General features: G+C 42.5%; 1 protein-coding gene across 1 annotated transcript in view; it reads left to right on the top strand.

The window, feature by feature from the left end:
- Nucleotides 1-12659: 12659 nt before the first annotated feature.
- The window catches only part of LOC119816738 (amyloid beta precursor protein binding family B member 1 interacting protein), a 93957-nt gene continuing 82418 nt past the window's right edge, over nucleotides 12660-24198 (top strand). The window contains exon 1 of the mRNA XM_038333655.1: nucleotides 12660-12875. The gene's annotated coding sequence lies outside the window, so the exon portion shown is untranslated. The remainder of the gene's footprint in view (nucleotides 12876-24198) is intronic.

Here is a 24198-nt window from a genome sequence, read left to right as displayed (position 1 = left end):
TTCAATTATTTATCCATTTTAAAAAATATAGCAAAATATAATAAGATAACACAAAAGCTATCACACTGAAATTGGAGTTGAGCAAGACAAGCAAACAAAAGGGAAAGAACCCAAGAGAAGACACAAGAATCAGAGATCCTCTCATTTACTCACTCACGAATCCCATGCAAACACTGAACTGGAAGCCATAAGCACAGAGGACCTGGTGAAGACACATGCAGGCCCCATTCTTCCTGCTTCAGTCTCTGAGGTCTCTTTGCTCACGTTGATGTAGAGGGCCTTGTTTTCTTGGTGTCTCTGTCCCCTCTGACTCTCACACTCTTTCGACCTCCTCTTCCACAGGCTTCCCTCAGCTCTGAGGAGTGGGATTTGATGGAGACATTCCATTTAGGGTTGAATGTTCTATTCTATGCATAGTTTCTCACTGTGGGTTGCTGCATCTGGTCCCTTCTGCTGCAGGAGGAAGCGTCTCAGCCAATAAACAAACAAGTCACTGATCTGTGAGTATAGCAGAATGTCATTGGCCGTCAGGTTATCACTGTGCTATTTCCTTTTATTGTACTGGAACTATTTTCTTTTACCAAGTCCTTTCTAGCTTCTGGTTCTTGGTCACCCAAACAGTATTGAATATTGGTTCCATCTCATGGAGTGGCCTGCAGTCAAATCAGTTACTGGCTGGGTAGTCCCACAAGCGCAGCATGCGTACTCTTCTCCAGAATGACCAATCTAATAAGACATGGGCTTTGCTTGTTTTTAAATCACAAAACAATGGCATAGTCTGCAAATCACAGCACTGGGGAGGCTGAAGCAGAGGATCTTGTGGGTTTAGAGCCAACCTTGGCTTCACAGAACAAAGCCAGGCATCCAGCACATACAAGTAAGTCCATATGGCAAGATAGCTCAGAGTAAACAGACTCTCAGCAAAGTATAGATCCTGGGAATATCAGACATAGATTTTAAAATGATTAGGATTAATATGTTCGAGACATCTGATGGCAATGGACATTATAGGGAACCAAACAGTTTTAGTAATCAAATATGAATTCTAGAATAGAAGTTACGGAGCAAATCAATTATGTTTAGCAGAAGACTGCAAAGCTCAAAATAATAAACTAGGAAATCAAAGACCAAAGCACAAAGAGAAAAAAATGATTAAAATCTATTTTTTAAAAAAGAGCCTGAGACATATTAGCACAATAAATCATATTTCACACATGTACAATAAAGATCTCAGAAGAATAGAGAAAACGCCATATGAGATCAAAGATGAGAATTTTTCTGAAATTGACAAAAAATGCCATTCATTTTTCACTCTTCTCTTACTGAGCCGAGTGGTTCACCCCATGTTGACTTTCTCATTTTCAGGCGCACTAAGCCTGAGGTCTTCTGCAAGCTGCTCTCTCTCTCCTGCCTCAGCGATTATCAGGCCCGGTGGTGCCCACCCTCAGAGACTCTACGCCCTGAGAATTAAGTGGGGAACGTTTTAGAACTATAGATGCCCCTCCTCTGCCCCCGACAATGTGGTTTAACTGACCTGGGCACGGGGAGCTGAGTGTCTGCTCTGTCTGATTAGCTCCCGGGATGACTGTAACATGATGCTCGGCAGGCACAGGCAGCGGCTCTGTTCAGCATCAGGTGAACTCAGAACTGGAAACCTAGCATTGAACCAAATTCTGAGCTTCAGACTTACTGATTCCATGGCTGCTATTTGTGTTGTTATTGCTGTACGCCATCAACTGAGGCTCTTTATGCCCACCATTTAGCTATCAGAGAATCCAAGAAGGAAAGAGAAGAGGGTCATTTATTAGCTTCGAAAACCCCAACAATCTGTTGGCTAAAGGCCTTGATAGTAATTCATTTTATATCAAAAGCAAGAGCAGCCTGACAAGTGCTCTTTGTTAATATTTTAATTAGTGCGTGGCTGAATCTCACAACTGTGAAAAGTCAGAAGGCCTTTGTCAATCCTGTCACATTAAAATCCAGGGACATCCTCATGTTGTCTGCACAAGATTCTCAGATCTCTCCATTGAGTTTAACTTGCTTCTCTCCAACTATAAACTTAGTGACTCTAACTGGCTGTAAAGTAGGAAAGATTTTAGACGGGCTCAGTTGAGGCAGATCTACTAAGAAGTGGACTACAAAACCATTAAACAGAAGCCTACCACAAATACCTCATGGGCATCACAAAGAATATTACCTCAGTGAGCTAAATGATAGCAGAGAAGCATAGACAAGTTAGTGACAGCCGTGATGGCCCCTTAGCAACAAACATTCATTTAACCCAGTTGTCACTAGAAAGACAAGAGTGAAATTATAAAGGGAATAAGGAAGGTAGAAAGATATTATCTAGGGATATAAAATGTCAGTTGGACGAGGAGAATAACTAAAGATCTCTATTGTATAGCATGGTGACTATAACTGATAATAACATGCTTTGAACTTGAAAATTTCCTGGCAGAAATCTTTGTCTCCTACCACTCAAAAATGAGTATTTGAGTCCATGTGTATGGTTAATTTACTAGCTTAACTTGGTCATTTTGTAATGTTGCAACCAGCAAATGCCATTATGTACATCATAAACATAACTTCATCTACTAAAAGTTTTAAATAAATAGAGATCAGGTGTCTATGATTTGGAAATCATTGTTGTTTCAAGAAAAGATGTAATGAAAGTCTTGTGGGTTTTAAATGATAAAATTCTTTGTTAGAGTTGGTCAGAGTGAACTGAACTGCTCCAGCCTGTGCCGTTGTAGACTTCAGCGCATTTGTCCATAGTGACACAGATGTGCTGCCACAGAAAGAGCGGCTGAAACCCACTCTGTGGACCCTTGCCAGCTTCCATCTCTAGTCCCTACCCTGCCACTGAGCAAGAACATCAGGAGATTGCCAGAAGAGCAGCAAAGGTTGAAAGACACATCGTCCTAACAAAAATACAGCAAGTTTGGTTTAATAAATAAATGAGTCTTACATTTTGTATACCAATATCCTCCAAGGTAAAACTGCCCATCTTCGAGGGAAGCTCTTTAAGATGTGGGATGTTAGAAGGGAGATGGAACATTCCACTCTGCAGGGAAGCACCTTAAGCTCAGGAAGCAAACCACTCAAAGGTTTCAGGAAGTCCCTGAAACTGACAAGATTCAGTAAGCCCCTCTGTCTCCATACACGCAACACTAAAGATGGCTGAGAGACACTCAAACAAGCTCATCTGCCTAACAGAGGCTCAGACTGGTCAAGTGGACTGAAAGAAGTAGAGTCCAGCTGAACTACCCGGAAAAGATACTCCCCAACCTGTTAAATGCCTTCAGGTTAGGCAGTGAGCTCCAGGTCCCCCACTTACATCAGCTGTCATCCATGCTGGGGTGGGCTTTAGTGATGCAGCTGTCTTTGGGTCATTTCTAGTGCTGTAAATAACCCCTCACCTATAGTCCTACAAGTAACTCTGATAAAACTCATTGGTTCACCAGCTTGAACTTTGGTGACATCCATACACTGGTCTGTCATCAGTTTCCTCTCTGGAATAAGGAGACAATTGTTCATGTCTCCCCAGGAATAGTGTCACACAGCATCTTTCTGGAAAATACTTAACTATATATTGAGGAAAATACTATTTAGAAATACCTTGGATTACTTCTAAGTGCCTTACACAGATTTTCTTAGCTCTCTTCAGAGTGACTATATAGCTAAATATGAAAGTATAAATGCAATGCTCTATCATGGCTATGCCTGATTTCTGCCTAATGACTTCCTTTTTAGTTTCAAAGTGAAAAGTTTACAGAAATGGTTTTCAGTCCAAGGGCCTATACTACAACATTTATTGTGTCATTCATTCACATGAGGAAATTTTGACAAAAATGATTTATTAAAGATGAGACCTTTAGTGTGTAACAAAATCAATTACTCCTAAAAGAAATAACACTTAATTTGGAGATATAAATCAAAATTCTTCTACACCTATATAAACATATAAATGTGAGCCAGCAAGATGGCTCATCTGGTAAAAGTTGTGGCTAAGCCTTTTGACTTGAGTTTGATTACTGGAATTTACATGGTGGAAGAAGAAAAGCAACTCCCACAAGTTCTCTGATACACACACATGCATGCACACACACACACTCACAATATAAATTTTGTGTGTGTTAAATATATATATATATATAGTGTGTGTGTGTGTTAATATGTTTACATATTTTATAAAGCATATAAAATGTGTAAATACCCAAATGAGTGAGACTCTAGCTTCACTGTACAGTCTAATACATAAGTATCTCCTCAAGGTCTATGTGTTAAAGGCTTAGCTTCCCAGCCTGTAAGGCCTAGAAAAATTTAGGTCATTGGTCCCCACCTCTTTTGTCCTCTTCTTTCCCTCCCTCCCATTCTCCCCTCTCTCTGTGTCTGTCTCTCTATCGCTGTCTCTTTCTCTCTCCCTTTCTTCCCCCACTGTGTGTGTATATGTGTCTGTGTCTGTCTGTCTGTGTCTGTCTGTCTGTGTCTGTCTGTGTGGGTCTGTGTGAATGTAGACACTCAAGCACCACAGAACACATGTGAAGGTCAGTGGACAACCTTGGGTGTCAGTTCTCTCCATCCACCTTGCTTGAGGCAGGATCCCTTGCTGCTCACCACTGCCTACACCTGGCCAACTGGGCCGTGCGGTCCAGGGACTCTTCTGTCGATGCCTCCCACACCACCTCAGGCATGCTGGGATTATGAATGCGCACTACTGCATCTTGCTTGATGTGGGTTCTGGGGAATATGAAATCTACTACCTGGTCCTGCACACCAAGTGATTCACCCACTGAGCCATCCACATCCTAACCCAAATTCTTGTTTCTTAAACTTCAAAAACTCAGAAACTGAGCTCCATGGAGAAGATAGGAATGGATATGACATTACGGACTTAATTACACAAGGGTTACCCCCTCACAGACTATCCCAAAGAAAACAGCCTTGACCTGTAAAACACTCGTCTTACAGCACTCTCAAACCCCAGACTTTCCCTAGTTTGTTGCTCCAATATCTTCTTATCCATCTTCTGAACCCAGGAGCATCTTATGGTGGAAGAGAGCAGTAACTGGATCTACATTCCTAACAGCAGGATGGAGTCATTCTACAGTTCCAAATGATGTGTTTGCTTCATTCTCATGGACCAAAATTATTACCACGGCCATGACTAGCTGCGGAGTCTGCAATGCAAATCCCTCTAACTGGGCACATTACTCAAGATTCCATGTTGCAGAAGAAAATGGCTAATGGGTGTGAGCCATGTAAAATGTAGAAAACATATGTGAAATCCTATGCAACTGAGCAGAATTTAGCTTTCCCACCTTTGTGTTAGATAAAGTTTGAGTGAAGGAAAGTGCCAAGAAAGAACAGGAATAGAGAAGAGACCTGGGAGGTTTTGTCTAGCTTTTGCCTAAGACTACAAGGATGAGACTGTCACTCCAGAGGACAAGTACCTAGATTCCCATCCAGCTTCCACGGAGGGAGCAATGTCCTCCATGGACAGTACAGTCACCTACCTGTGCCTAGAATGTAGCAAGTAGAGTGTACTAGGAAGGCAGCTTGTTTGTTTTCCAGCTGCCCAGATTCCCGAAATAATCATGCAGAAACTATATTAATTAAATCAGTGCTTGGTCCATTAGCTCTAGCTTCTTATTGGCTAACTCTTAAATATTAATTTAACCCATTTCTATTAATCTCTGCATCACCATGAGGTCGTGGCCTACCAGCAAAGTTTCAGCACTTCCATCTCTAGCCGTAGCTCCATGGCTTCTCCTGACTCTGCCTTCCTTCTCCCAACATTCAGTTTAATTTTCCCTGCCTAGCTCTGTTCTACCCTCTCAGGCCAAGCCAGCTTCTTTATTCACTAATAGACAGGATACAGAGGGGAATCCCACATCACCTCCCCTTTTCTGTTCAAATAAAAAGGAAGGTTTTGACTTTACTACAGTAAAATTCATATAACAAAACAGGTATCAAGTAATAATTACAGTTATAATATTTATATCTACTTTGTCTTTTATTATAACTAAGGAAAACTATAACTATAAATTCTTCAACTCCATCAAGGATTCCAAAAGGATATAATATTGCTTAAGTAAGCAGGAAGTGCATTGTAAGCAACTTCCAAAACTCTAGAAATGACAGAGACATCTTGCAGCCTGGATAGTCACGCAAAGTTCTTCTGTCTTAATGAGGCATCTATCTTCAGTCTTTGGACCCATAGTATCCAGCGGATTTTTCCATGAAGCAGGAAATTTCAAAGACAGTTCCACCTATATTGGCAATTTGTCACTCACTTTCTTCTGTGTCCTGCAGAATGTCTGGCAGACTTTCATGAAGCAGGAATCCCGAATGATCATCTCACATTTTAGGCAAGTTCAGCAGTCATTTCTCTACAGGTCCTGCATGTCCAGTTCATCAAGCAGTGCAGGCAAGAGCAGTTTCTTGCCCAAATGTCTAGCAAACTCCATGAGGAACCTCTTCGATGCCCATTATCCTCTTGAAGAAATTGGTGCTGCCAGGAGCAGATGTGTCTCATTGTCATGAAAAGTCCTAAGTTCTTAAACATTTTAAATGCCATATTCTATAGTCTGAAAAGTTTGAAGAATGCCTATCCAACTGAAATATATCTCTATACATCTAGAAAATCTAACTAACATGACTATAAGCTTGACTACTATAGATGACTATCTATTAACTTATATTTCTTAATTATACATTACATTTTTAAATGAGCTGGAAAACATAATACCTTAATCAAGATCAGAAATATATATACACAGTATAACAAAATTGACCTTAAATTTGTATCAATAAACCAAAATCCATACCAATGCAAATCTCTATAGCATATCCCCCTTTAAATGTAAACAAACATTTATAAACAATCATTTAAGGAAATTGGGCATAGATCTCTCCACACTGCTTCCTGCTTTTTGTTGGGCAAAGTCTTTTTGGGTGGTGTTCATGGCAACCTTTCAGAGGTCCTGGTCCATCAAACCACATTAATCTGGAAGAATTCCACAGGTTCTCATCCTCTGTGGAAACAAAAGAAGAACTTCTTTTTCAAAGCAACATATCCTTAGACCCATATTTTGAAATCAAGATACCTTTAAAGTTTATATGTTGGCGTAGCTTAACAGTTCCCAGAATCAACTATCTGTCTTCAGTCAAAAACGTTCAAAGAAAACATAATAATATACATAATCCAGACTCTCTTTGTATGTTCTATCTTTAGGTGGCTTATTTTTAATTCACTCCTTTTAATCTATGACTGTCTGTACTCTGTCTCTTTAAAGACTTTGTTTTATTTTTAAATGGTTTACTTCTTTGCCAGCTCTCTATAATCTTTCTCTTCTCTCTCCCAAGCCTATGTACATTTATCCAACACTGTGACCCATTTAGAGGTCTTTGTTATCTGGATTTGTCTTTATTGCATATCTGTAATCCTTTGCTGACCAGGACTGCTTCTTAAAATGCTAAGTACTTCTTTAAAAACTAAGTGCAGCTTTGCTAGGGCAAACAAAGCCCTGCCTGTTTGCTCTGCCCAGTCCAGCATGGTGGAGCTGTTTGCTGCCTCTGAGAGCCATGGTCACAGTCGCATTTTTAGCCATGAGCCTTGTGGTAAAATATAAAATAATGGAGATGGGTTAAGTCTAGATGTAAGAGCTAGCTAATAATTCATTTAAGTAATTGGTCAGGCAGTGATTTAATTAATACAGTTTCTGTGTGTTATTTCAGGAGTCTGGGCAGCTGGAAAATGAACAAGTGGAGAGCAGCTGGGAACACACTACCAGCCTCTTACAACAGTAGAGTGCTGGAAGCTTTAAACTGGGGGATGTCTTCTAGAATAGGGAAGTGGGCAGGACACTTTGTAGCCCTGCCCACAGAGATTCACTGACAACCACACCCTGCAATTCGAATGGCAGACAATCATACCAGTTTGAATCGAGGCCTGGGAAAAATTCAGACAAAATTTCCTTTTAAATGACAATGAAAAGTGTCTTAGAATTGAGATAAGAAGGAAGCTGCAATAATGGGAAGTTGTTAGTGGAAATGATTTTATCAAATACCATTTTGTTGACTAATGTGAGCATAGTGCCAGGAGAGAATGAAATTTGTTTTTTGTCTTAGAGAAAAACAAATTACAACCTAAAAGGAGAGGAGATTTTCATATGGTTCTAATTAAAAATTCAATAATGAATTATTTTATTCCTTAACCCGAACTATAAATTGCTCTTTTGGCTTTTATGAAGTTTTCCTTTTTGTTGTTTGTTTAGTTTTGAAGCAGGGTTTCACTGGGTAAACCCAGCTCACCTTGAACTCCTACCCCTGTCTTAGTCTCCTGAATACTGGGATCACAGGTTAGTGCCATCATGTTTGGCAAGCCATAGCAATTCTGCTTGGTCAGTTGACTACACTAGGTCCCACTTACAGCATCGATGGCAAATTTGAAAACAACAGCACAAGTTTTCCTGGGTCAGAAATTATTTATACAGAATTGTTTATTCGGAATTTTCCATTTTGAACAGATTCCTTTGCAATCTAAGCCAAGGCTGGAAAGAACAAAGACAAGAGAGTGGGGGAAGAGAAAATGCGAAGCAAAGAGAGAGAAAGAGAATGAAGGGCGGCTAAAGTCAGCGAGGGGAGAGCTACCAAGGTACGTTCCAATTCTTGAAGCCAGGGTGTAGCTCAGTGGTAGTGTATGCACGGTGTGAGGCCCTGAGGTTAGTCCCTAGCACACCAGAAAAAGAGAAATAAATAAACAAATAAATAAATAAAAAGAAAGAAAGAAAGAAAAGAGGAGGAAGAAAACAAGAAGAAAATAAATTTTCACAATAATATTAAGGTATAAATGACACACAGGAAGCTGCAGTTATTCCAAATGTGTGATTTTCCCAATTCTGATACATACACATCCACCAAATTCACCACTGAACATAAGTTCACCACTTCTACCTCTCCCTAGCCCTTCCAGAGCTCTTCCTGCTTGCCCATTCCTCACATGATAAGTTTGAGTTTTAAGAAATTTATATGATGACATAATATTGTAACATTTTCTGTTTTATAGTACAGCACCTTTCAGCATAATTGAGATTTGTATATGTTCAGTATATTGGTGCAGGAGGTTCTTCTGTCTATGTGTTGCTTTTATTGGTTGAATAAAGAAACTGTCTTGGCCTTTTGATAGGGCAGCACTTAGGTAGGTGGGGAAACAGAACTGAATTCTGGGAGGAAGGAAGCAGAGACAGAGAGAGCTGCCATGAAGCTGCTAGGTCAGACATGCTGAATCTTTCCTGGTAAACCACGGCCTCGTGGTGACATACAGATTATGAGAAATGGGTTGAATCAAGATGTGAGAGTTAGCCAATAAGAGGCTAGAACTTATGGGCCAGGCAGTAATTTAATTAATACAATTTCTGTTTGATTATTTCGGGCAGTGTGATTAAGCTAGCCTGGCAGGAAAGAACAAAGGGGCCCCATGCTCCCTTCAACAGTATATCAGAAGCTTTTCCTCTTTGGTACAGCTATGTCTCCACAGAGTTGTGCCACAGGCTTACCAAACTTGACATGCTCAAAATAAATGTTGTTACCTTCTCCTGACCAGAGTCCTCTCCAGATTTCCTCGCCTGGCATCTGTCAACCATCGTAATAGGAGCATCTTCCCAGAATCCGGCCTCATCTTTCCCCCTCAATCTGCTCGTGTCCAGTTATCACAGACTCCTGCCAGAAGAGTCTGTAAATAGCTTCCTGATGCACCCATTTCTTTGTGTCTCCATGGCTACCAAACAAACAAAACCATTATCATTTCTTTCCCAACTTTCTTGGAAATCTTCCCGTGTCCATTCTTTTCTTCATGTTAGCAGTTCCCTGGTGATAGCTAGGGTGATTTCTTTCTAGAACACAATCCTCCCATCTGCAGCTTCAAGTCTTGTTTAACATATTTTTGTTTTTCTTAGGATTTGAAGACAAAGCTTTGGCTTGGCTCACTTGAGTGCTTCCTACTGACCTTTCTATGTAGACTGACCTCTAGCCTAGGCCCAGAGTTGATAGTGACTCCAGCACAGTTTCTAACTCCTCTGGCATTCCCCCATCTCTGCCCGGAGCCCATCAGCAAATCACAATTCCTGCTGTTAGGATACTATTCAAATAAACTACCATTATTTTAATGTTAATATTTGTATTTCTTTCTGAGATAAAGTCTTATGTACTCCAGACTACTCTTGAGTCTACAACCTCACTCCCTTAACCTCCCAAGTGCTGGGTTATGGGGTTAAAGCCGCACATTGTAATATTTGTATTTCTTTCTGAGATAAAGTCTTATGTACTCCAGACTACTCTTGAGTCTACAACCTTACTCCCTTAACCTCCCAAGTGCTGGGGTTATAGGGTTAAAGCCGTACATTGTAATATTTGTATTTCTTTCTGAGATAAAGTCTTATGTACTCCAGACTACTCTTGAGTCTACAACCTCACTCCCTTAACCTCCCAAGTGCTGGGGTTATGGGGTTAAAGCCACACATTGGGCTCGGCCACCATCGTTTTTAATCATTTCATCTGAACTGCTGCCACAAACCAGTAAGGAGAAAATTAATTTAAATCCATTCACATTCTCTCTCCCTTCTTCCTCCTTCCCTCTCTTCTGTCTCTCACCTCTGCCTCCCATTCAACTGTTTTCCAAGAACTCACTGGTCTGTGTGATGTTTTCTAGCACAATCAAGCCAGCACCTGGTAGCTATCTCCCGTCTCCTAGCTGTCCATTGCAGTTACAATACAATCCAAAGTCCTCCACACTGACCACAAGGTCCTGCTTGATCTGGCTCCTGCTCACACTCTCTTCTTATCCCTACCACTGCCTGCCTCCTCCGCTCTGCTCTAGCCTTGACGTCTTCCTAACCATCTCTTCTTGACTCAACGTATTCCACTGGTCTTTTCTTGGAATGCTTTTCCAGCTTCTGAATGACTGGTCCTTATCTTCTCATTGCCAAAAAGAACTCTCTGACCATTTTTCCCCTTCTAAGGAGGTCCTTAGAGGGAGGTTCAGAGGGAGGTCCTTCTGTCTATGTGTTGCTTTTATTGGTTAATGAGTAAAGAACTGTCAAAGATAGGTGTGCTGAAACTTTGCTGGTAGGCCACAACCTCGTGGTGACACACAGATTAATAGAAATGGCTTAAATTAAGATGTAAGAGCTAGCCAATAAGAAGCTAGAGCTAATGGGCCAAGCAATGATTTAATTAATACAATTTCTGTGTAATCAGTTTGGTTCTAGGCGGCTGGGGAGAACAAGCGGCCTGCTGCTACACTATCCTTCATCTTTATTTCCTCAAAACCCATTACTCAGCATGCTGAATAAACGCATTGACTATTTTCTGCCAATTGTGCATCTAGCGAAACAGCAATTGTTCCCAACACTGCTGCTTACAGTGTTCTTAGATAAGCAATACACAATTTCCCATTGAATTCAGGAGCTATCTGAAATTAATTTATGTGCCTTACCTATGTCTTCATGTTTCCACCACAAGACACAGCAATGTAGAGAAAGAGAGATAAATTCAATCACCATTTAAAATCATAACTGATTTTAGTGTCTGTGTTTTCAAATCTCCCCAAGCACTTTGTCTCAGAAGTGAGTACCAATCAATCCTATGTTATACAAACTACAGACAAACAAAGAAGAACAAAACCCGGAAGCTGGGCATGGTGGCACAGCATTTAATCCTAGTATTCGGGAGACAGAGGCAGGAGAATCTCTGTCTGTTCAAAGCCAGCCTGATGTACATTGCAAGTTTCAGGTCAGCCAGTGTTAGGCAGTGACATCCTGTCTAAAAAATAAAATAAAAATCTACGGAGGATCTGCACATTTTACATCAGAGGAATTGCCAAGGAGATGGCTGAGAACAGACCCCTGCAGAGCCCTCCACCTCCACTTCCACCATCAGAGATTCCGGTGCTCCCAGCCAGCCCCGGGGGGCCATTCCTCTGTCCACCCTACCAAGCTGGCCCAGGAAGTCTTGCACAAAGGCTGGATAGAGGAAGTGCAGCAAGGGCAGCAGGGGCTGTTGCAAAATAAGCTGTCCTCTTTATCTTTTGTGGGACTAATAGATCAGAATTGATCCGTGTTGTGTGAAAATAAAAGAAACAGGAGACCAACCTCAACAGAAGCAGCGTCCTTTTGGTAGAACAATGAGGAACAGCAGTCCTGAGGGAAGTGGAGACTGTGCAGAAGCTCAGGGGGCTTACGGGGCAGAAAGAGGAACTTTTGAGGTGGACGGTTCCATCTTCACATCTGTTCCCCTGAAGTCTCAAAGTTGTCAATACAACGGGGTTGGCGTGTTGACCTCCTCAGGAGTGTCCCAGCCCCTAACTGCCTGTAGGTGTTATCAACGGGTGAACTCTCTGGTAGGGAGTTTCTCAGCTAGCCTGAAACTTCTGTCATTAAGTCCTCAGACTAGTATCTGGGCTTAATCTTAGTCCTTATCTTACGGAGAACACAAAGACCCACATGGGTGAGAAAAGGAGCAGCTTTCTCTAAACCTTAGGGAGGGAAGTGGTTTTTTTCAAGGTGGGGGACACGGGCTTGAAAAACCGGTCCAAATTTGCCAAACTTGCGGAGTTCCAGAGGCGGAGCTTTGGGTCTGCTTTCAAGGCTCTGCAGGAACCTTGGTGCAAAGCCAGGAGTCTGCGCGGGAGGGGAGAACTCATAGCACTTCCTCCTCGAGCCCGCGTCCTGGCCTCCAGGCGGTCCCAGCGCAGAGACGACTAGCGCGCGCCTCTCCGCTCAGCTCAGCCGGGTGCAGTTCAGAGCAGCCCCGCGCATCTCCGCGGCACCAGGTACATTCCAGCACAGCTCGGCACAGCCCCGTCAGCCGTCGAGGTAAGCAGCACATCAGCCCCGCGCTCCGCAGCTCCGGGCATTCGGGCGGCCACTCCGCGTGTCCAATGGGAGCAGACCCGCGCGAGACAGGTCCTCGCACTGGCCACGTGAACCCGGGCTTCTTGGCGCACCTCCAAGTCCAGTGCGCACCCCTTGCACTTGACCTGTGCTGGGTCTAGAGTTCTCTCCTCTCTTGCCCCTGTTCGTTTTTTTTCCTCCCGAAGTAAGGAATTTCCTGCTTAGGACAAGCTACCTGTCTCAGGCCTGGGACCCATGAGCTGAACTAGTAGCCTGAAACAAGTCACCCTGGGAACATTTTAGGCCACCGCACTGTTAATTGCTACTCTGAGACTTTTGAGAATTGGCCAATACATACCTCAAAGCGTTCCCTTCATTTACAACTTTAAGAAACTGTGGTTCTGCTTTTTTTTTTTTTAAACATAATCTTTCACTCTTAAATAGTCTCCTTTTCTCTGTAAAATGTGGTGAGGATGAGTTTGAGTACCAGACACGGATTTCCTAATTTAGTTTGAAGTCGAGGTGCGGAAAATATTGTAAATCATGAAAGATAGAATGTCCTTGTATTCCCGAGATCCCGGGTACATGCGCCCGCTAAGACTTGTCACGTGTACCTCTTCTTTTTCCCTCTGGGAATGTATTTCACCCCGTGCTGAAGAGTGGCAAGTGTTCTCCTGGAGCCACTCTGCATCTAGGTCCAAAGTTTTTGTTATAGAGATGCGAAGCAAAGAGGAAAGGAATGCCGAGAAGCTGTGGGTGGATCCTCCATATAGAGAAGTGTGGTGTGAACAAGAAACAAGGAAGGCACTACTTGTTTCTGAAATCTGGGACTCAAAACCACGAAACTTCAGAAACGAAATTTTGGGCTTCAGACTAAACCAGGAGTTGTGTCTTGTGGGCCTCACTAAAGCACAGGCTCATGGGCCCTGAGAGGAATGCTGGCTAGCAAGATAGCAGGAGATAGGGAGAGTCCTCTGCAGTGTCCCTCCAGGTGGTGTTTCCTGTCTGCTCAAAGAGCTGCCAAAAATGCAATGTCATCTTCAAACTATCCCTTCTTAATTTATACGTTCTTACGACTGTGGCTTTCCCAATACTTGGGAGACTCAGGTTGTTACTGCACATCGGATACTATAACTAGACAAGGATGAACTTAATTAAATTACATTGTTTAAACCACACTGGAACTGGAGTAGTAAATGAGATTATACCATGTAAGAATAAAGCCGTAACTGTGCTTGTGAAAGAAAGGGCTGTGGTTGCAGCTGGGCTCCCACGCTGCCTGCATCCCTGTGTCTGGTCCCCAAGGGAACAGGAGGGTATGTTAACAGAGTAGGAGACCTGAAGGATAAACACTTTTGGTGGGTTTTCTTTCTGAGAAATACCACTAAGAAGCAAAGCAATTTCTGGTCTCTAAGGAAGTTTGCCAACATTCCGTTCTATTGCATTTCAAAAGTTACTGCTTTTCAAAAAGTGTAACTTTGAAATGTGTAGTTGATTACACACAATACTTGCTAGGCTCTGTATCCACCTGGCATGTTTTCTCTGAAGTGTTGTTTTTTGAGAATGTATACTAGTTAGTTCTCTACTGTGGTTTCACCTTCTGTCACATATAGATGAAAAGCTCTAGATATTTCAGAATTACATGGTGAGCAATTTATAAAGTTCGTGGCCATGAATGTTTGTGTTAAGCTACTTTGATTGTTCATTGAGCATTGTTATTTGCCTTTCTTTCTGTTTTTTTTTCTAGACCTTTTCAATTTCATTTTATCTTTTCTGATAAGCAATCCTTTTAATGACTCTATAGGGTGTTGTTTTGGTTATTTTGGTTATTTTGGTTTTTTTAGTCTATCACACCATAATATTACAGGGCCTCATGAGTGATCTTAGGAACTTTCGAAATAAAATAATTTTCAAAAAATAGGACAAACATTGTTTCATTATACACATAACCTAAAGGTAATTTTATGCATGTTGTATAATTCTTTGTATGAGAATAATTGTATACATTGCAGCTAAGTAGCTTTGCGCCTTTTCTCCCCCCCTTGGAGACGCTGAATAAATCTCTTGGTGGGTCTGTGTTTAAACTGTGATATGTGCCCTGAGGTTAGATGAAGCCTCGAGATGGAACGATGTTTATTATTAGCATGATTGATATTTTCAGTATGAAAATATGTTTTTAAGTCAATTATCTCATCCCAAATGACAAATCTGTTAAAGTTCAGGCATTATATGGCTGCAGATATAAAATAAACATAAATTTTAAGATTTAAGGTATTTGGTGGGGAAATTGGTTGTCTAGTTGATGTTTATAATGCTAAAGTATAGTTGTAGTTATCAGGAGGCGTGGCTTTCAGATGCAACTATATGTATCTGACTTTGGGACTGAATGTCTCAGTTTGATACAGGGCCTGAGGACAGTGGGGGATCAGAGACTAGAGCTCTCACCACTGTATGCCGACTTCAGGGCCAAATGCTGTCGCCATAGTTCAGGTTCAAAACACGCCAGCTAAATCAATTCCACTTCTCATGGGTACCAGCAAAATGTCTCAAGCCCCCAAACCCAGTGTGCTTATTGGTCCCAAGTCTAAGGCAGGAGGAGGGATGAAATACCACATCAGGCCATCACACTTCTCAGTGCAGACAATGCAGCTTCAGCTCAGGACAATTTCCACACGTTTCCTGAGCATTGACTATGAAGCTGGGTCACTGAGAACCATATTATGAGACCCATTTCCTTCTTTCTCTGTCAGCCTGGGTTTCTTCTTGATCACCATGCGGCGGTAGTATATAATACTTATTGCTTCTTATTGAACTAATTGTTTCATTATCCAAGTTCTTGAGACCAGGAGTTTCATGTTTTGGATATTGGAGGACGAGGAATAGAATGTTTGCATTACATGTGATATCATGAGGATTGATTATGAGCATGGAATTCATTTGTTTCATACACACTTTATAGGTGTATGGCACCTTATGCAAATAATTTTGTGCATGAAAGAGTTTATGTATTTCAGCTAACAGGGATGATGGGTATTGCCCCTCCTTGTGAAGGCTAAATAAACTTGGTTCTATGCCTATATATTTTATTAACCTCTTTTTTATTTTTTTATTTATGTGCATTTGTGTTTTGCCTTCACGTATATCTGTATGAGGGTGTCGGATACCCTGGAACTGGAGTTACAGACACTTGTGAGCTGCCATGTGGGTGCTGGTCCTCTGGAGGAACAGCCAGTACTCTTACTGCTGAGTGATTTCTCCAGTCTCCCGTGCCTGTATTTTGACCCTGAACTATCACGTGTGGTCAGGTGTGGGATTTTCTGTTTGTAGCTTCATGTGGTGCTCTGAGATGTTTCAGATTTTGGAAGATCGGGGATTTGAGGTTTTCCGAGTTAAGAATGCTTGGCTTGTGTGGTGCACCGGGCACTGAGATGGCTTGTGTGCTTGGCTTGTGTGGTGTACCGGGCACTGAGATGGCTTGTGTGCTTGGCTTGTGTGGTGTACCGGGCACTGAGATGGCTTGTGTGCTTGGCTTGTGTGGTGCACCGGGCACTGAGATGGCGGAATTGTGACTCAGTTGATCCGTCTTCGTCTAGACCGGTGACACCGTTACTCCACTGTGTCACTGAGATGAAAGAGCAGAGAGTTTAGACAGTGTGCATGGAGAGAAACACGCAGACAGAGCGGTACTGACCCGGGCAAGCTTGGTAACACCACCCTCGGTCAAGCGCCAGGGCTCAGATGAGGGAAAAGATGGGGCCCATCCTCACTGCGCTTGTAGCCTCAAACTGGGGAGAAAACCAGACAGTGCTAATTCTCCATGTGACTGAAGCTGTGTTCTTTGTGACCACATAGCAGGTCCCAACAGCAGACCAGAGCGAGGCAGGAGGAGGATGAAAGACAGCCAAGCAGAACAAACACATAATGACACACTTGCTTTGTTATAGATGGAAGACAAGAGAGATATCACCCTCAGTTTCAAAGTTATTGCCTTTATCTTTTGAAAAGTAATCTCCTCTGGCCTAATCGTGTTCTCATTTTTATCTTTATTATACTCAAATTCCTCTGGTGGCCTTCTGACTTGATTAAATGAACAAAGTAGTAAATCTAATCATTTCTCTAACTCTACTGGAAGTCTTTCTGATCTGGTCTTATAACACAGACTCATCAGAGATATGCCTGTGTGCTGGGCGGGAGATAAGTGCGTCATTACAGTGGCATTATGTTCCCACACAGGGGCTGGAGGAATGATGTCCAAGTAACAACATCCTGTGAGGCTAGAGAGAAATTAAAGGTGACACTGTAACAAGTGAGCCGTGATTGGGTATTTTCCCTTAATTTTTATTATGAAAATTTTCATGTACACAAAATATGACTATATATTCATGTATACCTATATTATACAATGATATATACACGTATGTGTGTGTGTAATGTATATTATACCTATAATGGTGTGTGTTCTCCTCAACACCTTATTACTTGGGATATCATGTCTCTAAAGATTAAGGCCCAAACATGCCAGCTCACCTAGGGCTACCTAGGGCTCTCCGTCTCACACCAGGCCCTATCAATAGACTTCTCCCATGACACCTATTAGGAGATACAGGTGTCTCTCAGCTGCCGCCGATGCCTTCTCTGGATGGGTCGAAGGAACTACAACAAAGATGTTCACACACTCACTGAAGAGATTAGTCCCTGATTTGGCTGCCATCCTCACTACAATCAGATAACAATCCCGAATTCAAATCTTCTGTCTCCCAAAATGTCGCAAATTACTTAAAAGTCCCTTGTACACTTCGCACTTCCTGTCACCCCAGTCTTCTGTCAAGATTGAAAGGATAAACCACACTATAAAACAAGTCTTGTAAAACTCACTCTGGAATTAAAATTGAAAGCTCCTGACCCTGGCATTGCTCAGTTGGAGAGGCTTACAAAACAAAACAAAACAAAACAAAATCACAAGAAAACAAACTTCCATGAATAGCCAGTCCTTAGAACTTATGAAAGGGAGACCCATGATCCACCTGCCCACCCCCCACACCAGACTCTCCCCTATGATGTCTCCCTTTGCTCCTTTCTTCCCTGTCAAGTGGTGACTTTCCACTCCTCAGAACAGAATATGGCAGCAGCATCCTAACAGGTCTTTACCTCTCTGCATCCCAGTGCCCTCTCCTAGAACAGAGAGACAAGAGATACAGTCAACACCTCTGAACCTGTCTGTCATTCCTGGCTGTAGGTGTGAGGTATAAGAGAAGTAGGCACCAAGGATGTCCTTGGACGTTTTATCCTAAGCAGCTGGAATGTGACATTGCTGCCAGCTGCGGTGGGAAGTTAGCGAAGAGGTGACCGAAGTTCCATTTGGGGGATGAGTGTGAAGTACCAAGTGGTCACCACGATACACCTGCTTGTACTATACAGGGCTAAGGAAGCATGAAAAATACTGCTTATTATTCCCATTTTACAAGTTAAAAATAGAAGTTAAAGAGTCTCCAAAATTTATACAAGATTGCTAGTTTAAAAAATGGGACATAAGAACCTTTGGGGTTCCCAAAAACCAAACCATCCTAATCTTGCTAATTTAAGAACTTAGTCAGATAATCAGCACTGTTCCACTTCTGGGACAGTCAGGACAACTTAAATTGTCTTTAACAAGTGTGAAAAGAAGGAATTGACCCCGAGGAACCCTGCATTCACACGCACATTGTTAGTCAGTGACTTCTACAACTGCTGCACAGAAACACAGCCCCCAGGGAGGCAGGGTGAGGACTTTCCCCAACACAGAGCTTTTTGTGCCCAGAGGTGAAAGAGTTTCTGTTTGCAAAATCTAAAGCCAGATTTGGAATAAAACGGTGCAGTCTCACCAAGCAGCTAGATTTCAAACCAAGGATTCTCTAGAAGCCACTAAACATATCAGGGATAGAGGTGAGATGTTTGAAAGGCTGGAGTTGGGAAGCAGCTTTGCTAATGGAGCCTGAGATGGCTAACACTTCACTTAGCTTGATAACAGGTATCAAGGTGTGTGACTGTGACATGGTAGGACTGGTGGCATGCCCATAAATGCCGTTGACCACATTGACATAGACCAGGGATCTCAGCCTGGGGGTCTCGACCCCTCAGGGCTCCCTCTGGTCTCCACAGCCAAACTGTAGTCTTAGACTCTTAGACTGTCATCTCAAAAGGACAAATTGTGTAGAAGGGACAGGATGAAAGAGATCCCAAGAAATATTTTCTTAGTTATGCCACATATTTTTGCAACTAATTTTCTGATGAGTTTCTCTGTGACTACTGTATTCATGCTATTAACAGACCCCTCTTGGCATCCACAGCTGGTGGTGAAGCCAAGGAACCCGCTAAGCTTGCGCTGTTGTTTTTATCTTAGGCTAGAGAGGTCTTGGGGGGGGAGGACTGGGCCGCCTTTATCACCGTAGCCCCATCTTTTCTTGCTCTGCTTCTGATTCAGTTCTCTAACTGAATGGAGGGAGTTGGCAACTCCAAGACTCGTTCTTCGTGTGTTTAGAATTTGGGGACTTGCATTTCCCCTATGCGAACACAAGCAGAGATGGAGCTGTGTGGGCCGTGTTAGTAAAGGAAGCACAGCGCGATGATGACCGGACACACAGGTGCAAATCCCAAGAGTTCATATCCATGAAGTCAGTTTATGGAGTTAGGGCTGGTATACGTTTTAGATGAAATTTTTCTCAACGCAATATAGTTGGAACTTTGACTTTCTCCCCATTTTTTTTCTTTTCTTTCTTCTGGGCGGGGGGGATTTTGAGACAGGGTTTCTCTGTATAACTTTGGAACTCGCTCTATAGACCAGATTGGCCTTGAACTCACAAGGATCTCTTCCTGTCTTTGCCTCCCAAGTGCTGGGATTAAAGGCATATGCCACCACATTCTGGCTTTATTTCAACTGTTTTTATCTACTGAGGGTCAACCAGGTGCCAGTGGGAAAGATATAAAATATGATCCCTCATTCCCAAAAGTTTCCAGCCCAGTGTGAAGATATGACCTACAAATAAACACATGATAATGTGTTTTGCACTGCTAGTTGCAAAACTCATGCAGTAAAGACAATACTGTGGGAGGAGGCAGTGTGTGTTGGTGGCATAGGTGTGTTTTGAAGGAGAAGGTATGTCCAGGAGGCAGGGCGGAAGGAGGCTGCCTCAGACACCAGACACATGACACAGTGTAGCAAAGCTGGAGCAGAATGCAGTGGGAAAGGAAATGGCGCAGCAGTGAGTAATATTCAGACTCTATTCATGTGATGTGGTGTCCATGTCCAGCCATACTTGAGTCAAAGGCTAGGTAATCCTGAACACTCCAGGTCAGAACTTGCCAAAAATACAGCACACTCCACACATAGAGCTTTGAATCCCCTAGAGGCTACATAAAAACATTACCAAACATAGTTGTGCATTAATTCTAACACATATTTGATGAAAAATCTAAAAATATCATCTAGTGGATGTTAATTATTTAAAAGTATAGCAAATTTAAGCAAGAGCAAAATTATTAACTGTGCTTTTTTTTTCAAAGTTCCCCAGATCCATTGGGGTTTGTGTGACAGCATATTTGAGCTTAGCCACAGCTCTAGTGCCAAGTAGCTGGGGCTGGTGTCTGTGGGTTGGACAGGCAGCTTGGCGTACATGCAGGTGAATGGAGGGTGTTGGGTGGATTCTGAAGTCAGTCATTCCAAAGGGAAGAGTATGTGCTATCGTCTGTCTCTAACATTTGATTTGAGTTCATGTTTAAAACCCAATGGTTTTGTTGTTGTTTGTATTTTTGTTTGTTTGTTTCTTTCCTTCAAGACAGGGTTTCTCTATGTACCCTTGGCTGTCCCGGAACTAATTCTGTAGACCACGCTAGCCTCAAACTCAGATCTGCCTGCCTCTGCCTCCAAGTGCTGAGATTAAAGGTGTGCCCAGTTTTAAATCCCCAGTGTTAACACTGTAGCAGCAAAGCCGACCTCAGATTTATTTCCTTTTCACGCTTCCTCTCCACCCTTTTCCTCCATACCTTATGTTTCATGTGTTCTGCCTACAAGTGACAGGAACAGAAAAATAACTAGAAATTCACAGCAGAGCATGCCGCTCTAAAACCCACATCCGGCCAAATGTGACCTGTTGCCCTGGGCAACACTGCTTGCCGGCTTTCATTTTGTTCTTATTTTGGTTCATCTACTAGTTCACAAGCACAACATGTTGTCAGCAGCAACATCCCCTTGCAGTGCTTCTCCACCCCAAAAACAAACTCCCCTCTCAGGGGAGACCAGAGTTAGATTTGGGGTACAGAGCTAGAGACCCCTGGAGAAGAGCTTGAAAAACCTTAGAGAGAAGACAGTGTGTTCCTCTCCTGCTCAGATAATGGAGTCTCTGTCCTAGAAACTGTTTGTACAAATGCTTGTTCCCATCAGAAAACGAGAAATATATATGTGTGTGTGTGTGTGTGTGTGTGTGTGTGTGAAATGTGATGGTATTGTGTGGACTTAAGAGTGTGAGTGTATATGTGGGGGGAGAGGGCAGGGAAACTGATAATCTGTTTCTACTGATTGTTTTGAAAGAAGATAATAATAAAAAATAAAGAGTCCTTGGTATTAAACTGTTAGCATTTGAATTTGAAGTGTCCCCCTCCAGGTTCCTATTTTGAATGCTTAGCCACCCTTCACCCCACGCCTGTGGTGCTGTCTTGAGACCTATGGCACCTTTAGGAAGTAGAACCCAGCTGGAGGAAAGAAAGCGCTGAACTGGGCCTTTGAAGGTTATGCCACCCTGGTTCCACACTGGTTGTCAAATATCCTCATTCGAATTCACTCAAGTGCCTTAAAAGTGGCAACATCTTGTTGGAAATGGTGCGGGCAGAGTAAGGAGAGAAACAGTGATCAAAGTCAGATAAAGACGGGTTTAGATCTGTTTAGAATCAGACCGGAGCAGAGCATTAAAAGTTCAGCTGAAGTACTTGGAATAGCATCTGACTTGTTTGAAATCTTCAGAACAAAACAAAATGAGAATACATTTCCCCTAGAAGTTTCCTTAAAATAAATCAAGTATCTCCCACATATGTGTTCCTATTTGAAATAAGCTTGTATTATTCAGATTCCTGCCAGCCATGAAACGTGTCTTTCAGCCAAAGGATGTCGGGTAGAAGCCAAGCGTACACAACATTTCTGATCTTTTGCTTCACTCTCCTGTGTAGCAGCGCCACTGTGCAAGGGCAGTGAACACAGTGTAGTCATCTTTCATCGCCCACGGGGTTTCAGGATGCCACTGAACACCAAAATCCACGCTGTCCAGGTCCCCTGTGTAGAATGGTGTAGTAGTTGCCAGAGCCCAGACAAGTTTCACATGTATTCTGGATCATCTCTAGGTTACCTGACATCTCTACTACAGCATAAATGTTATAGAAATGCCTGTCACAGTGTATTATTTAGGGAGTATTAACAAAAAAGAAGTCTGTATTAGCAGGATACAGTGGTACACAAGTGTAATAATCTCTGTTCTCAGAAGCTGAGGCAGGAGAATGGAGACTTGAAAACTAACCTAAACTACATACTAGCAAGACCCAGTCTCAAACCAAAGAGAAGGAAATGTGGAGGAGGGGAGGGTGAAAGAGTCTGTATTTGTTAAACAGTTTTTTATTAGTTTTTTTTGGGGGGGGCAGTTTCTGGCTAATCTGTATCATGGTTCTATTCCCTTGTCACTCTCTCTTATCCACCCCTACGCCTGTTGCCCTCCTTCTTCCCAGATAGCTGTCCTTGCTTTTATGTGTTCTGCAAGTGGTCAGAGATTCCGTGTGTTCGTGATGCAAGGGCATGTCATAGCGATGACAAGTTATAGTGCTCTTCCCCATCCTCTGGATGTCACAGTCTGTGCACCACTCCCTGGGCCTGAAAGGGAGTGATGTGGATGGTCCATTTTAAGGCTGAGTACTCAAGCATCCCTTATCCTTAGCACTGTGTTGGGTTATAAATCTTTTTTTTTTTATCATTACCCACTTCCAAATGAGGCTTGTCTGATTAAGGCTAAGATTTGTGCTAGTCTATAGATATAAATATGAATATTTAGAAAGTCATTAACAACATGTCTGTTTATGCTGTTTCCCCATGTGTCCTGTGGCCACCAGCTTTTCACTGGGTTTACAGTAGCAGGCATGTGTTACCTCTCATGGAAATAGGCCTTAGATTCATTAAGAAAGCAGTTGGTTACAGCACTGGGCATTTCTTGTCTTTTAAGTCAGTATTGTAGCACTCAGGTTAAATTGTTGCTGATCCTCCTCTCCCAACCTTGCCTGGCACCTTTCAGCACTGGGCATGCTTGTTAACAGCAGGAAGTCTCCAGTAGCACTGGGCATGCTCGTTAACAGCAGGAAGTCTCCAGTTTGAAACACCTTGCCTGGCACCTTCCAGCACTGGGCATGCTTGTTAACAGCAGGAAGTCTTCAGTTCGACTCCAGCTGACTTCACTGCAAACACATTTTTTTTTTTTTTGGTTTTTCGAGAGAGGGTTTTCTCTGCAGCTTTTTTAGAGCTGTAAACACATTTTTTACCAAATATTTTTCCAAGCTTGGTAAAATCTTCAAATAGTGAGCCAACTGACAAGGACGGTCACCAGAGATGCAAAGTTTTCCGAAGACAGGGATGTGTGAAGAGTGTTGGCAAGCTGGACCAGGCCATCACGAGGCAAAGTGGACCACAGGGCAACTATTTCTAAAGGAAGGAGTTCATTTGAGAATGGGCTTTGTTTGAAATGATCTTTCCCACTTGCAATGTTAAACTACTTTGGAAAGCACAGAGGAAAGAAACCAGATGTGAGCCAGATGCTCGCCTTCTTAGAAGTTAGTGCATTGAGCATTGTTCTCTACCTACAATGGGAACCATTTTCTCCCATTTTTGCCACTGTGATACTCACAACCACATCTGTGGCTAAGTTCGGCTACTGCTTAGACCCTGTTCTATTTTCTGTTCTCTTGTTCTGTGTCTTTAAATCCCCTTTCAAGACCTATGGAATGAACAAGTAGTGAAAATTCTGCCATTCGTTTTCCTGATCCGATTTCTGGCTATAGAATGAAAGGCTCAGACTGAGTTAAACTGAACCTATTTTGCAGCTCTTACCCTTTGACAGTCCCATAGACATTCAGTCCCAAAGAAACGTACAGAGACTTTTTATTAATTATAAACTATTTGGCCTATTAGTTCAGGTTCATTATTAGCAAGCTCTTACAACTTCAGTTAACTCATAATTCTTGTCTACGTTTGGCCATGTGGCTTGGTACCTTTTCTCAATGAGGCATTCTCATCTTACTTCCT

This window comes from Arvicola amphibius, chromosome 6 (assembly GCF_903992535.2).
Source record: "Arvicola amphibius chromosome 6, mArvAmp1.2, whole genome shotgun sequence".
NCBI lineage: Eukaryota > Metazoa > Chordata > Mammalia > Rodentia > Cricetidae > Arvicola > Arvicola amphibius.
Note: the sequence above shows the minus strand (reverse complement) of the source record. Positions and strands in the feature narration are given on the sequence as shown.